Genomic DNA, 15,861 nt, shown 5'->3' with positions numbered 1-15,861 from the left:
ATCAAATAATTTGTAAGTCTTTTATTTTTCCTTTCTGTTCTCATCATCATAACTAGATCATGCTTCTTAAACTTCTTCATTTATATTCATAATTATCAAAAATTGGAATTCCTTTACTACTGGTGTCATAGAAGTAGAATGGGATTGAGGATCAGGAGACCACTGCTTTTTCACCAATCAGCTGTGTCATATTAGAATTAGGGAACCATTAAACATTCTGTTCTTCAATTTCCTATCTGAACAAAAGCTAAGAATGAACTAACTAATGTCAAAAGACAATTCTAATCAGAGTCTATATACATATACATACACATATATAATACAGACAAATTATTTTATAATTCTCTGAATTTCAAAAGAACTCTAAATTTTTATTTAAAAAGATTTTTTAATATCTTATTAATCAATATATCACACCACCAATATAAGTAACACCTATGACAAGAAATTGCCAAAATATAAGAACATTTTTTGTATTTTCCCCCTAGATCTTTTAAGGCTAGAGTAGGCAAAATAATCATTCTTTTTAAATGATAAATGTGAATGGTGTATGATAACTTCTTAAAATGATTTTATATATATATAGTTCCTAAAAATGAAATAATTTCTTTTTTATTGTGAATTTAGGTTATCATATATATTTTCTACTTTTTTATTGAGAATTGAGGATATCTATATATGTATTTCATTTTTAAGAACTATTTAATCATTAAAGTTTTGAAAAATATGCCAGAAAAGCCAAGTGCTGTCTTTAGTAGGAAGCTCTATTATAAACATCTATAAATCATTTTTTACAACTTGCTTGATTTTAAGGAAAATCATAATAATATCACAAAATTTGTAAACAAATTTGAACACAAATACTGTCTTATCAATGTGTGACCAAACAAAATAATGGGACTCACATATTTGACATTTCACTGGATTTAACTCAATTCAAGCTAAATATCAAAGAAATATGTGGCAGTGTAGACTTAAAAATTAATATTGAACAATGTTTCTAGGAACCCTGCAAATTATTAAATATTACCTCACTTTGTGTCTATCTTTTTAATCTATTTCATCAGGAACTACTGATAGGAATATTACACTTTTAGTTAGACAGTCCATGTCCCTAGGGCTTTTGCCCTCCCTCTCCACACACAGATGCAGACAATTTCAATGCATCTATATGTTCATTCTTCACTTCGCTTAGAGTACCATTTACATCATTTGTTCAAAATGGTAACCTCTTTGTAAAAGCCAACTGCCTTCCTCTTGCTTTTCATCAGAGAAGAGGATAACATCAAAATTATTAGACAAGATCGGGCACATTCAGGGTGGTATGGCCATAGACAATATCAAAATTATAACTATGAAGAATCTTAAGCTAGCTAGCTAGCTGTTTCTTTTTCCATTCTTAATTTCTTTATATTTAAATTTTTTATATAAGATACGCATGCACATAGTTAACTTAAAGAGTTAAGTGATTCTTTGAAGCAACACTTCCCTCTCCCTTACTGCTCCTCTATTTTCTAATTCCCAGAAGCAACCATTTTATTTCTTTTCACTATTTAAAATTTACCTGAATAGTTCTAAATAACATGGTTTTATCGCTACATCGTGTAGATTTCTATCTCGTGTCATCTCTGTCCAGATGAATATTTAGCATATGTTTTTGTTTAAAACCATTCACCCGGTGGGGAAGGATCGCCAGCGAGATCCCGAGGCGAGGCTCGCGCGCCCGCCCCCACCCTGGCCCCCAGCTCCACCCGGTCGGCCCTGCTCAGCCATGATCAAGGCGATCCTCATCTTTAACAACCACGGGAAGCCGCGGCTCTCCAAGTTCTACCAGCCCTACAGTGAAGATACACAACAGCATATCATCAGGGAGACATTCCATTTGGTATCTAAGAGAGATGAAAATGCTGTAATTTCCTAGAAGGAGGATTATTAATTGGAGGATCTGACAACAAACCGATTTATAGACATTATGCAACATTATATTTTGTCTTCTGTGTGGATTCTTCAGAAAGTGAACTTGGCATTTTAGATCTAATTCAAGTATTTGTGGAAACATTAGACAAGTGTTTTGAAAACGTCTGTGAACTGGATTTAATTTTCCATGTAGACAAGATTCACAATATTCTTGCACAAATGGTGATGGGGGGGGGAATGGTACTGGAGACCAACATGAATGAGACTGTTAAACAAATTGATGCACAAAATAAACTGGAGAAATCTGAGGCTGGCTTAGAGGGAGCTCCATCTGGTGCTGTATCAGCTGTAAAGAATGTGAATCTTCCTGAGATCCCAAGAAATATTAACATTTGTGACATCAGTATAAAAGTGCCAAACCTGCCCTCTTTTAAATAAAAAATTTAAAAGGCCACTCCCAGGTAAAATCTGGGGGAAAAGTTATCTAAGTTTACCATGTAGTTGTTTACCAAAAATAGAGGAGGAGAGTCAACTTTTGCTCTTGGATTTAAGTCAAGGTACTGTAGAGAAGTTATGCAAAGGCGGTATGGAAGTTCATTGTTGCTTTTCTTGCTCAGTGATTTTGAAGAAATTGAGTAGTTACAGTGTGATTTTTTTCTTTATTTTCTAAACTGCATTCCTATGGCCACCTAAGGCATGCCTCTATGTACTGGCTACTACAGTATTTCGAAAAGTGTTTGGGACATTTCTTTAAATTATGTATAACCCAAAATGTTGGTGTTTTGTATGGATCACAAATACAGCATTCCTTAATTCTTTCTGTTATTTGTCAAAATTGCTTTTTTTTTTTAAAGTTACTCTTTTTTTTCCCTTTTATTTCTTTTTTAATATGAACGGCTGGATTTTATTTATTTATTTATTTATTTAATTTTTTTGGCTGTGTTGGGTCTTCGTTTCTATGCGAGGGCTTTCTCTAGTTGTGGCAAGCGGGGGCCACTCTTAATCGCGGTGCGCGGGCCTCTCACTATCGCGGCCTCTCTTGTTGCAGAGCACAGGCTCCAGACGCGCAGGCTCAGTAGTTGTGGCTCACGGGCCTAGTTGCTCCGCGGCATGCCCCACAATTGTTATTTAAAGAATGAAGTATTTAAAGAATGAAGTATGTTATTTAAAGAATGAAGTATTTCATTCTTTAAATAACAATTGTGGGGCTTCCCTGGTGGCGCAGTGTTTGAGAATCTGCCTGCCGGTGCAGGGGACACGGGTTCGAGCCCTGGTCTGGGAGGATCCCACATGCCGCGGAGCAACTAGGCCCGTGAGCCACAACTACTGAGCCTGCGCGTCTGGAGCCTGTGCTCCGCAACAAGAGAGGCTGCGACAGTGAGAGGCCCGCGCACCGCGATTAAGAGTGGCCCCCGCTTGCCACAACTAGAGAAAGCCCTCGCATAGAAACGAAGACCCAACACAGCCAAAGATAAATAAATAAATAAAATTAAAAAAAAAAAACCCATATGATGAAATAAAATATAGGCTTTTTTTTTGGTGTTATGAGTCTTTCTTGGTTGAGTTTGCTTCTTAAGGCTAGGAAATTAAATGAGTGTTCCTTAGAAACACGAATCAAGATCAGATGATCTGAGAGGTAATGCCCAGCTTCACAACTCAAAAATGTTTATTAATTAGGCAAGTTTCCCCACTCACAGACCTAGACTTCCTCTTCTGTTATAATCAAATATTGATTGCTATCATTTGTACTCCACACTTCCACTCTGTCTCCTGGACCAAGGCACACCTTATAAATTCTGAACCAATATCTACCAATCACCTATTATGTGCCAGGCACTATTAGACATAAGTGGCACAAAAACAAATAAGACAGACCAAGGTCTGCCTTACAGAACTTAGAGTTTAATGGGAAGGACTTATCTTTAATAAGCAATTGAAATAAACTAATAAGTAAACAATAAGGGGACAGATCATACCATCCTTTCCAAACTTTTCTTTTATATGTACTAAAGAATATGTTTTATTAAAGAATATACATTTATATTCCTTTCCATTTTATATTCAACATTTACCTAAATGACTTTCTCAGTCTCCCAGATTTTATTGTCCTTAACATAGCCTGGCATTGCTCGTCTTCCAAGGGGGCATGCATTTGGTTTTCTTTCTCTGAGTACAGCCTTCTCCCTTGTTATCTGCCCCCTTTACCCAACAATCCTGACCCTTAGTAGTTCTTCTCTTTCATTTCATCTATTTAGCCCTCTTTTGGCATTACCCTAAAAATGTTCCTTACTCCCCAGATCAATTATTCCCACTCTCCAGCATCATTCCTGGACTGCCTCATTGGCATATTCTCATCAGTCTTTGCATGGGCACAGATTTCTTACTATTGGTAATTTTTCAACTGACATAGACAACACATGGAGTTACTCTTCTCCTTCCAATCATTATCTATTATTCATATTCATTTCCCTCACAACATACTTCTTCTTTGGCCTCTATTATACATTTTCCTTCAAATCATTCCATCAAAACTCTTTCAAGGGTGACAACTGACCTCTTACTAAATCCAATTACCTTTTCTAATCCTCTTTTTTTGGCTTCGGCCTTCTTAACATTTCTGTAGCACACGACCATCTTGTCCTTCTGAAACCCACTTAAAGGTCGGCTTCTGTGATCTTCTCTGGCACTGAACTTCCACAATCATCTTCCATTTGTCAGACAGTCCCTTCTCCAGAGTCTCCTCTGTCATAGTTCAGTTCTTAACCCCCTGTCCATCGCTCTCAATCTTCTTTTCCATTTTTAACTGACTCTGTGTTCTGACTTTAGCTAATAGGTTTATTCTTGATGAGTCTCCTCTTGCATTTTCCAAGTATGTCATGATATAAAGCATGTCAAAGGTTGACTATAGTTTGGGATGCTTTGTTTGTTTTAGCAAAATTATATAGGTTTCCTTACAGAAGGATCATTTTGAGTGTTCATTACCCTAATGTGCACTATGGATATCCAAGAAGGAGCAAACATTTTCCCAATTTATTTGGTCTCAAACTCTCTGAATGGGGCATTTGAGAAACACATTTTGGGAAATACTGATTAATATTGTGATTGATAATGTCTCACCTTAATTCAGTTTTGTGCCAGAAACTGGGCATGGAGTATTTCTACTTGGATATTCTACAACTCAGTAGGTCTAGAACCACATTTTCATCATCTTTCAACCCAATATCTCTTTTCAATTTTTTTCTATCAGTGTCACCACAATTTTCTCATTCATCCCAACTCAAAATCTCAGCATCATCTCTGGATTTTCCTTCTTCATTTCCTTTATCCTTTCAGTCATCTCTTAATTATTTATTAGATTGTTTCTTGAATTTGTATGTACTTAATATCTCCGTAGTCTAAATTCTCATAACCTCATATCTGGAAATCATCCTAACTGGCCCTGCTGTGTCAAGTTTTTCCTTAAACCAATCCATTCTAAAACAACTATTCAATACTTTTGTTAAAATACTGATTAAATCATGTCACTGTCCTGCTCAGAATCTTCAGCCAACTTCCTGTTGCCTCTTGAATAAAGTCTGCACTATTAACTGAGACATTTAAGGTTAATGCCTCTATTGACCTTCCCCCATCTAGTTCCTTGCTACTTTTCTAATTTTGTTATTTATTCCAGCTAAGTAGACCTCACTGTTCTAAAAATGTAAAGATATTTCCAGCTCTGAACCACTTATTGACCATCTGCCTTGCATTACTTCAGGCAGTATTTTTTTTTAATTATATGTATCATGAAATCAATTTTTTTTGGTGTTTAAATTAAATTCGCCTTTATTTTTATTCATTTGCTTAAAGATCACATCCATATTATAGTTCTTTATTTTCTTCTCATAAGGAAGTACTGATCTCTGCAAGATGTTCTTATATTTTTAAATCAGTTATTCATCACTATGTAACACAGTACCTCAAACTTAATTGCTTAAAACAAAAATGGTTTATTTGTTCATGATTCTATGCATAAGGAATTTGAGCAGTGACTGGCTAAATAGTTTTTCTTCTTTGTCAGGGGTCATGTTGTCAGTGCGGGTGCTGAAATGACTAAAGGTCTAATATGGTCTCACTCACATGTCTAGCAAGTTATTTCTGACTCCTGACTGGGGACTCAGCTGAGATTGTAGTCAGGGGACTTGGTATTTCTCCACATAGGTCTCTCTATGTGGCTGCTTGGGGTTCCTCACAGCATAATGGCTGAATTCCCAGAAGGTGCATTATAAGAAGCAAAGATAGAAGATGTATAACTTTTGAGGCCCAGGCTCAGAAGTCAAAGCATTACATCTCCCATTGGTCATAATAGGTACCAAGGCTAGTCCAAATTCAATGGTAGAGGAAATAGACTCTACCTCTCGATAGGAAAGTAGCAAGGCCACATTGCTAAAGAACATGTGAAATGGGTGATATTGTTGTAGCTCTCTTTGGAAAAAAAAACCTATTTACACTATCTAATGTTCTAGTTCTTTTTTTTTTTTAATTAATTAATTAATTTTTTTTGGCTGCACTGCATGACATGTGGGATCTTAGTTCCCCGACCAGGGATCAAACCCATTCTCCCTGCAGTGGAAGTGTGGAGTCTTAACCACTGGACCGCCGGGGAAGTCCCCTTTCTAGTTTTATTTTTTTTTTAAGTCAAATTTTTTAAGAAAAAATTTAAACATATATAATTATAGAGAAAGCAATGTAATGTACCCCATGTATGTATTTTCTTAGATTCTGTATTTGTCTATTGGCATCTGTTCACCATGGGGCCAAGTACTTTAACTATATTTTCTTTTCTGTATTGATATGCTGGCATTTGGGGGCCTTACAAACCTGGGGAGAGACTGCCCCTTCCAGAGCTGGCTAATTCCTAAAGATAGTAAATAATTTACTTGGGAGCCCCTTCTCATACACAAGCCAACCACCTCCTTATCTAACTCTCACATATGAAGCCAGTATTTCTCCTGCCCTAAATCATCCCAGGGCCAGCTATCAAGTAACTAGAGACCATCCCTATAGTCCAAAGCCTGCCAGAATTATTCAAACTGGCCAATCCCAAGCTGTTTACCCTACCTTCCCTTGCCTTCCTCATGGAAACCCCGCTACAGGCTCTTCTCCTTGTTCCTGTCTTCTGTCTTCTGACCACCTGATGCTTCTCTTGTGTAGCATGGTGTGCCCCTCCTCCTAGAAAATGTAAGTAATAAAAATCTTCTTTCAATGGCATTAGCTCTCTGTTGGCAATGATTCGCCTTCATAAATTAAAATCCTGTGAGCATAAATGGGAAAGCATGCATCACCCAGTTCAACAATTCAGCAGTTATCAACTCACAGCCAGTATTGCTTCCTCTCTATATCCATACTCTTTACCACCCCACCTCTAAAATACTTAGGCAAATTCCGGATACTGTATAATTTAATCTGTGAATATTTCTGAGTGTATGTATTTGTATATGTACGTATACTTATTTGTTTTCAACTATAACCACAATATCATTACCTCAGTAAATGATTTTTTTAATATCATAAATATCCAGACAATGTTGAAATATTTCCAGTTATCTCTTGGAGTGTTTTTTTTAATGGTTTATTATTTGAATTAAGATCCAGATGATGTCTATACATTGTAACTAGTTGTTATATCTTTTTATTTTCTTTTTATATATTGGTTTCTTTTCCATCTCTTTTATTACTTGCTATTTTTCTTTTTCCTTATCTCTCTCCCTCCCTCTTTCCTTCTCTCTCTCTCTCTTTCTCTTTGGTATGGTTACTGAAGAAAGCCAGTAGTTGGTTTTTTCTGTGAAGTCGCTACTCCCCGCATTCTGCTTGTATTCTCATGGTGTCATTTAATGTGTTCATCCATCCCCATTATTTCCTATAAATTGGTAGTTAGATCTAGAGGTGTTGACAGATTTGGGCTTGATTTTTTAGCAAGAATTCTTCTTGGGTGATGTTCTGTACATCCCCAGGAATTACATAATGTCTGTTTGTCTCACTTTCAGTGATGTTAGCAGCCACTGTGATTACTGCCTAGATCTATTAAATTATTAGGGACTGTAAATAGTGATATTATAATTCCACCATTCCTTTATTGTTTATTAGCTGGTATACTTCCATAAAGTAAAACTTCTTGACATCAATTATTTGCTTTCCCTGATGTATAGTCCATTTAAAAGATATTGACAATCAATAAAGTTTTTTAAAAGTATCATTTTGAACTTATAAATTTAAATATATTGGATTTGTATCAATCCATTGCACTTATCTTTCTGACAAGACCCCAGTAGTTTTTGATAATTTTCTTGCTTTCTGGTTAACAAAATGTTCAAAGATCCTCAGTACATTTCCTGTTACGGCACTGGAATCAGCCATCTGTCTAAGAATCACTAATTCTTTTTAGTGGGAAATGATATTTAGAGAACACAATCTGTGTTTTAAGAGTGCTCATTGATACTAGGTTCATTATTTCTAGAACTTTTTAGTAGACACAATTAGAAAGTGTGCATTTTTTAGAAGATGAGTCTATATTAATACTTCCAATTTAGGTACTAGACTAGAGAGATTTTCCTTAACCTCATGTAGTTTATACTTGTGTCTTCTTCTATGCCAAAAAAAAATCTCAGTTCTCAGTGAATTCAACTTACTCATTTGCTTTTCTGTACTACACGCAGTCTCAGAATATTAATATAAAAACACTACCACAAGTATAATGATTACTAAAAACAAAGCAAGATTTTTTTATTTGCAGTTTCTTTATCCTTAGGTTATCCTACACTAGGGATATAAAGTCAAATTACTGTGTTTTAAATCAGTTAGAATTGTTCCTCTATGTTTATAGAATTAAAGTGGATATAAGTTAGGTTCATTTGTTTCTTTCACTTCACTTTTTACTTTTAGAAATTGAGTCCCACTCCAACTTTATTTTTTCTTATAATTATGTAAAATACTTACATAATTCCAAAGTCAACTCTATATAACAAGAAATTAAAAAAAAATTCAACTTCTATTTCTGTGTCCTGCAGACTATTCTCTTTTTTCTCTTGTTGGCAACCATCTGTATGGTTTGTTTTCTTTATTAAAAAATAAATAAATAGACTTTGTTTTTTAGAGACGTTTTAGGTTCAGAGCAAAATTGAGCAGAAGGTACAGAGATTCTCTACATACCCCCTACCCCCACATACACACAGCCTCCCCCACTATCAAAATCCTGCACCAGATGGTACATTTATTACAATCAGTGAACCTACATGGACACATGGACATATCATTGTCACCCAAAGTCCATAGTTTACATTAGGGTTCACTATTGGTATATTCTATGGGTTTTGAAAAATATATAATGACATATATCCCCAATTATAGTATTATTCAAAGGGTTTCACAGTCCTAAAAATCCTGTGTGCTCCACCTACTCATCCTTCCCTCCTTTCTAATGGCTGGCAACCACTGATCCTTTTATTATCTCCATAGTTTTTCTTTTTCCAGGATGTCATATAGTTGCAATCATACAGTGTGTAGTCTTTTCAGATTAGCTCCTTTCACTTAGTAATATGCATTTAAGTTTCTTCCATGACTTATCATGGCTTGATAGCTCATTTCTTTCTAATACTGAATAAAATTCCATTGTCCGGATGCATCACAGATTATTTATCCATCTACCTACATTTCATAGTCCATTAGAAATGCTATAACAAAATACCACAGACTGGGTGGCTTATAAATAAGAGAAATTTATTTCTCATCGTTCTGGAGGCTGTAAGTCCAAGATTGGGTACCAGCATGGTTGGGTTCTGGTGAAGACCCTCTTCTGGGTTGCAGACTGCTGACTTCCCAATGTAACCTTACATGGTAGAAGGAGCAAGGGAGCTTTCTCAGGCCTCTTTTGTAAGGGCACTGATCCCATTCATGATGGCTCTGCCCCCATGACCTAATCACTCCCCAAAGGCTCTGCCTCCTAATACCATCACCTTGGTGGTTAGGTTTCAACATATAAATTAATTGAAGCAAGACACATTCAAATCATTACACCTGCTGAAAGACATCTTGGTTGCTTCCAAGTTTTGTGAATCATGAATAAAGCTGCTATAAATATTTGTGTGCAGGTTTTTGTGTGGACATAAGTTTTCAACTTATTTGAGTAAATACCAAGAAGTGTGATTGCTGGATCATACAGTAAGAGTATGTTTAGCTTTGTAAGAAACTACCAAACTGTCTTCCAACATGGCTGTACCATTTTACATCCCCACCAGCAATGAATGAGTTCCTGTTGCTTTATATCCTGTCCAGCATTTGTTGTTTTTTCCTTTATTTTTAATATAAGGAAATGTTATTTCCCACTTTTATAGATAAATGGCAGTATACTATAAACATTCCTTTGTAAACTTCATATCATAGAGTATATCACAGAGATCATGCTATAGTTGTATTTATAGCTATTACTCATTCCTTCTTACAGCTGCAAAGTATGCCATTGTATCGATATAGCATGGTTTTATTTAACCCATCCCTATTAACAGACATTTGGGTTGTTTCCAGTTTTTGTTATTACAAATAGTACTTCAATGAGTTCCTTGTAAACCTACCTTTTTGTACTTTTCCCAATGTATCTTTGTGGTCAATTCCTAGAAATGGATTGCTAGGTCAAAGGGTAAGCATTTGTATAATTTTGATATATATTGACCAATTCCTCTCTCTATAGGAGTTACAACATCTTGTATTTCCATAACAATGTATTAGGGTGTCTATATCTTCACAGCCTCATCAACAGAGTATGCTGTCAAACTTTTGGATTTTTCCCAAACTGATAAGAGAGAAATAGCAACTCAGTGAAGTTCTAAATTATACTTTTATTGTTATGAACGTGGTTGAAACCTTTTTTTTTATGTTTAAGATCCATGTGCATTTCTTTTTCCTAAGAGCTCTGCTCATATTTCTAGCCCATTTTACTATAGGGTTGTCTTTTTCCTTTAGCTTTAGAAGCTTTTATATATATTAGAGACATTAGTCTTTTGTCTGTAACATATACTTTTTCCCAGTTAATCATTTTTTTTAATCTGGCTGTTTTTATTATCATGTTTTAAATTTTTATCTGATAAACTTCATCATTTTTATTGCTTCTGGAGTCATAGTTTTCCCACTTTCAGGTTATAGAAGAATTCAATTGTGTTTCCTTTAAAACTTGTATAACCATAAAAGTAACCCAGTTTAGTGGGTTGTAACAAGCAATTTTTAAAATGAGATAGAATTAAATAGAACAGAAAAAATAGTATTCATTGTATATAATGAAGTATTGAAAGAGCTTAGAAGTTGCCACTCCAATCCTCACAAGAAAAAAGCTGAACAAACTGAAAGTCTTCAGTTTTTAGATATATCAGAGATCTGAGGCCAAAGGATAAATTGTTACTCCCCAAACTTGAGAGACAGACAGGAAGATACAGAGAATCACAGTTTACCAGGAACAGAAGCCCAGGAGCAGAAGCCAGCAGCAGGAGCCAGGATTGGTAGGAATTCTTTAAACTGTAATTGATGAATTGCTAAGTGGCTCAATGTTTGAAAATTAAAACTCCCAAAACTTGAGGGTTAAAAACTCCATGGGGCCCAATTTTAAAGGGATTCTCAGGCTTTTCTGAACTTTACCTCTAGGAGCTCCATCATGTTCTCACTGTGTAGATGGGAGACAAATCTCCTAGTGCTTTCAGCAGGAAAAGGGGGAAAGTAACCATTTTGAAATATGCCCAGAACTTTCTGTTCTTCTTAACAAGGTCTACCCTTAAGGGAAACTATTTGACCAGAGCCTAACTGGGATTTCACAAAAGCCTAACTGATCTGGAGGAAGGGCAACACCCAATCCAGGCTCACTAAAAGACTGAGACCTAATCATAGGACTATAGAATACTTTCGCTCCCCTGCATCTTACCACAACATCCATAGGATTCCTGTATAATATCAAGAGATTACAGCTAAAAGAACTACAAGGCTCAAATCCTATTTAAGAAGTCTCGGGACTTTCCTGGTGGTCCAGTGGTAAAGAATCTGCCTTACAATGCAGGGGATGCAGGTACCATCCCTGGTCAGGGAACTAAGATCACACATGCCGCGGGGCAACTAAGCCCACGTGCCATAACTACTGAGCTCGCAAGTGCCTTAACTGGAGCCCGCATGCTGCAAACTACAGAGCCCACATGCTCTGGAACCCTCGTGCCACAACTACAGAGCCCACGTGCCCTGGAGCCTGCGTGCCACAACTAGAGAAGAGAAAACCCGCACGCCATAACTAGAGAGAAGACTGCGCACCACAACGAAAGAGCCCACATGCCTCAAGGAAGATCCTGAGTGCCACAACTAAGACCAAACGCAGCCAAAAATAAATAAAATAAAAAAATAAATCTTAAAAAAAAAAAAAAAGAAGTTTCTGTGAAAACCCAAAGACTAAAGGGGAGACAAAAGCAAGACACTAAAGGAAATTTATAGCCTCTCACAGCACAACTACAGTAAACAGTAAACACAGTCTACTCTTATCCAGATGAACATAAAGTATATAATGTCTTAAAATAATTTGTATGTTTAATGTATATCAATATGGACATAGTTATGAACGTGTGTATTGGATTGTGATTTAAAATGTATTTCTTACTGAGGACCACAGTCAAAAAAGCTGAAATCACTTGGCATAAGGAATCTCTTGACTGTGCTCTCTACACAACGAAATAATACTAGTACCTATGCACTTATTCCCCATTCAAGTACAATAAAGAGTTTCTCCCATTCCATGCAGCAACAGCTCAGTGAAGACATGGGCAATGTATGTTCATGAACGGTGTTTTGTTATTTTCATTAATACGATGGGGATCACACAAACTGGTACTTCTCAACTAGAACTAACTCTAACTCTTCATAGGAAAAGCCCTGTGTCCTAGAAATGCTTCTCTCTTAGCTAATTGGGATACCTACTGAGCTGGCAAAAGATGCCAAGGAAGCTAGAGGCCCCGGGAACCTGATAGGCATGCTTACCCTCATCTTACTTGTGCTAGTCATAGTCTCCATTTGCAATATTGTTGTCTGTGAAGCAAGCAGACATTTTCAAGTATAAATACGGCACACAATGTATTTCCTTTAGCCCTAAGCCTCTCAGTAATTTAGTTTCCTTAAGATACTGCTGTACTCTCTTTACTGCTTCCTATGTTTACATCTTTATTCTTGCTGTTAGAACTCACCTAAACAAATCTCACCCAACTGTAAGGTCAGACTTCTCTTTGATCTGTCTCACTCCTCTATGAAACTGCCCTGGCCCTCCTTTTATTTATCCCAGTCTCTAACAGTCCAAATTTATTTCCTGAACCATTGTTTTTAACACAAAAATCATTTATCACCATGAGTTTATTACTTAATTATTTCATACATATAAATCTTGACACACTTGTTAAATTATAAGCTCCTGGAGTAGATGGTCATTTCTTTTATACTCCATCTCAGGTGATCAAGAGGTGGGCATGCTCCACCTCACACTGGTCAGAATGGCCATCATTAAAAAGTCTACAAATAACAAATGCTGGAGAGGGTGTGGAGAAAAGTGAACCCTCCTACACTGTTAGTAGGAATGTAAATTGGTGCAGCCATTATGGAAAACAATATGGAGGTTCCTTTAAAAACTAAAACTATAGATGCCATATGATCCAGCAATCCCACTCCTGGGCATATATCTGGAGAAAACCATAATTCGAAAATGTACATGCACTCCAATGTTCATTGCAGCACTATTGCAATAGCCAAGACATGGAAGCAACCTAAATGTCCATCCACAGATGAATGAATAAAGAAGGTGTGGTATATACTACTCAACCATAAAAAAGAATGAAATAATGCCATTTGCAGCAACATGGATGGACTTAGAGATTTTCATAATAAGTGAAGGAAGTCAGACAGAGAAAGACAAATACCATATGATATCACTTATATGTGGAATCTAAAATATGACACAAATGATCTTATTTATGGAACAGAAACAGACTCACAGACATAGAAAATAAATTAATCGTTACCAAAGGGGAAAGGGGGTGTGGGAGGGATAAATTAGGAATATGGGATTAGGAGATACACACTACTATATATAAAATAGATAAACAACAAGGTCCTACTGTATAGCACAGGGAACTACATTAAATATCCTATAATAAATAATGGAAAGAGAACATACATAAATATATATATATAAATATATATATATAAATATACATAAAACTGAATCACTTTGTTGTACACCAGAAACTAAAACAACATTGTAAATCAACTATACTTCAATTAAAAAAAAAAAAAAGAAAGGTTGGCATGTAGCAGGTACTCAGTAAATGCTTAGTCAATAATGGATTTATGAACGACTCAATACACCAATTCTCCTTTAAGAAAGATACTTGTGGATATATATATATATATATAAACATCTTTTCATTTCTGTTATTTTTATGAATATGATACAGTATCTAAAAGTTCAGAAAACTAGCAATCCATGAGATGGGACAAGTTCTTGTAAAAATATCTTTCTAGAATTTAAAAATTATACTGATGATGCTAACTCTCACAGGTGCAAGAGCATTTAAAAAGATGAATAAAGGGGTTAGTCAGCCCTGTAGTCAGATGATAGACCTTCTTAAGTAAGCCTATTTAGATACTTCCTTCTACATATGGAGCTTCTAATTAAGTCGTGAACTCCTAATTCCCTGGGGTTTTGCCACAACATTCATCAATTCGGTTCTTTTCTCAGTGACACATACATGTCATTCAGAACATACTTCTAAGTATGTCATTCTAACATACTTCTAACTCCCTTGTCTTTTTTTTTTTTTCCATCTAAAAAGTACTCTCTACTATAGGATGATGAAAATTCAAAGAACAAGCTACATAATTTTTACATTCCAGGTACAAAATCTCATCACTCAAGTTGGCATGTATATACAGCATTAAACAATCAACATCTCGGGACTTCCCTGGTGGCTCAGTGGCTAAAAATCCGCCTGTCAATGCAGGGGACATGGGTTCGATCCCTGGTCCGGGAAGATCCCACGTGCCACGGAGCAATTAAGCCTGTGCACCACAGCTACTGAGCCTGCGCTCTAGAGCCCGCGAGCCACAACTACTGAAGCCCACGCGGCCTAGAGCCTGTGCTCCGCAACAAGAGAAGCCACTGCAATGAGAATCCCTTGCACTGCAACGAAGAGTAGCCCCCGCTCTCCACAACTAGAGAAAGCCTGTGCGCAGCAACAAAGACCCAACGCAGCCAAAAATAAATAAACAAATTAAAAAAAAATCATGTCTTAAACATTCAACATTGGCATTCCCTTTTTTAAATCTGCAGGCTCTTCTTTAAGTATCAACATCCTTGGAAGCACTGACCCATCTTCTAATATACACTGGAATTTCTTTCAGACTTTCGGGTCTATAGATACCTCTTGATTAGTTTTTTAAAAAGAAGATGTCTAAAAAGCCTATCAAAATCCCCTCTAGGCCTCTGAATCTAGGGTCACTACTTTTGACTTCAAAACTACCGTCCAGGACTTCCCTGGTGGTGCAGTGGTTAAGAATACTCCTGCCAATGCAGGGGACACAGGTTCGAGCCCTGGTCCGGGAAGATCCCATATGCCGCGGCACAACTAAGCCTGCGTGCCACAGCTACTGAGCCCGCGCTCTAGAGCCCGTGAGTCACAACTACTGAGCCTGCGTGCCACAACTACTGAAGCCCACGCGCCTAGAGCTGGTGCCACGCAACAAGAGAAGCCACCACAATGAGAAGCCTGCGCACTTCAAGGAAGAGCAGCCCCCGTTCGCTGCAACTAGAGAACGCCCGTGTGCAGCAACGAAGACCCAACGCAGCCAAAAATAAATAAAAAACAGAAAAAACTACTGGGGCTACCCTGGAGGCGCAGTGGCTGA

The 15,861-nt window shown here is 36.7% G+C and overlaps 1 pseudogene; it reads left to right on the top strand.

The window, feature by feature from the left end:
- Positions 1-1,684: 1,684 nt before the first annotated feature.
- LOC118883629 lies at positions 1,685-2,355 on the top strand (annotated as a pseudogene).
- Positions 2,356-15,861: the final 13,506 nt, after the last annotated feature.

The sequence above is a fragment of the Balaenoptera musculus genome, chromosome 17 (genome assembly GCF_009873245.2).
Source record: "Balaenoptera musculus isolate JJ_BM4_2016_0621 chromosome 17, mBalMus1.pri.v3, whole genome shotgun sequence".
In the NCBI taxonomy this organism is placed as follows: Eukaryota; Metazoa; Chordata; class Mammalia; order Artiodactyla; family Balaenopteridae; genus Balaenoptera; species Balaenoptera musculus.
The sequence above is the reverse complement of the archived record's forward strand: the minus strand, read 5'-3'. Positions and strand labels throughout refer to the sequence as shown.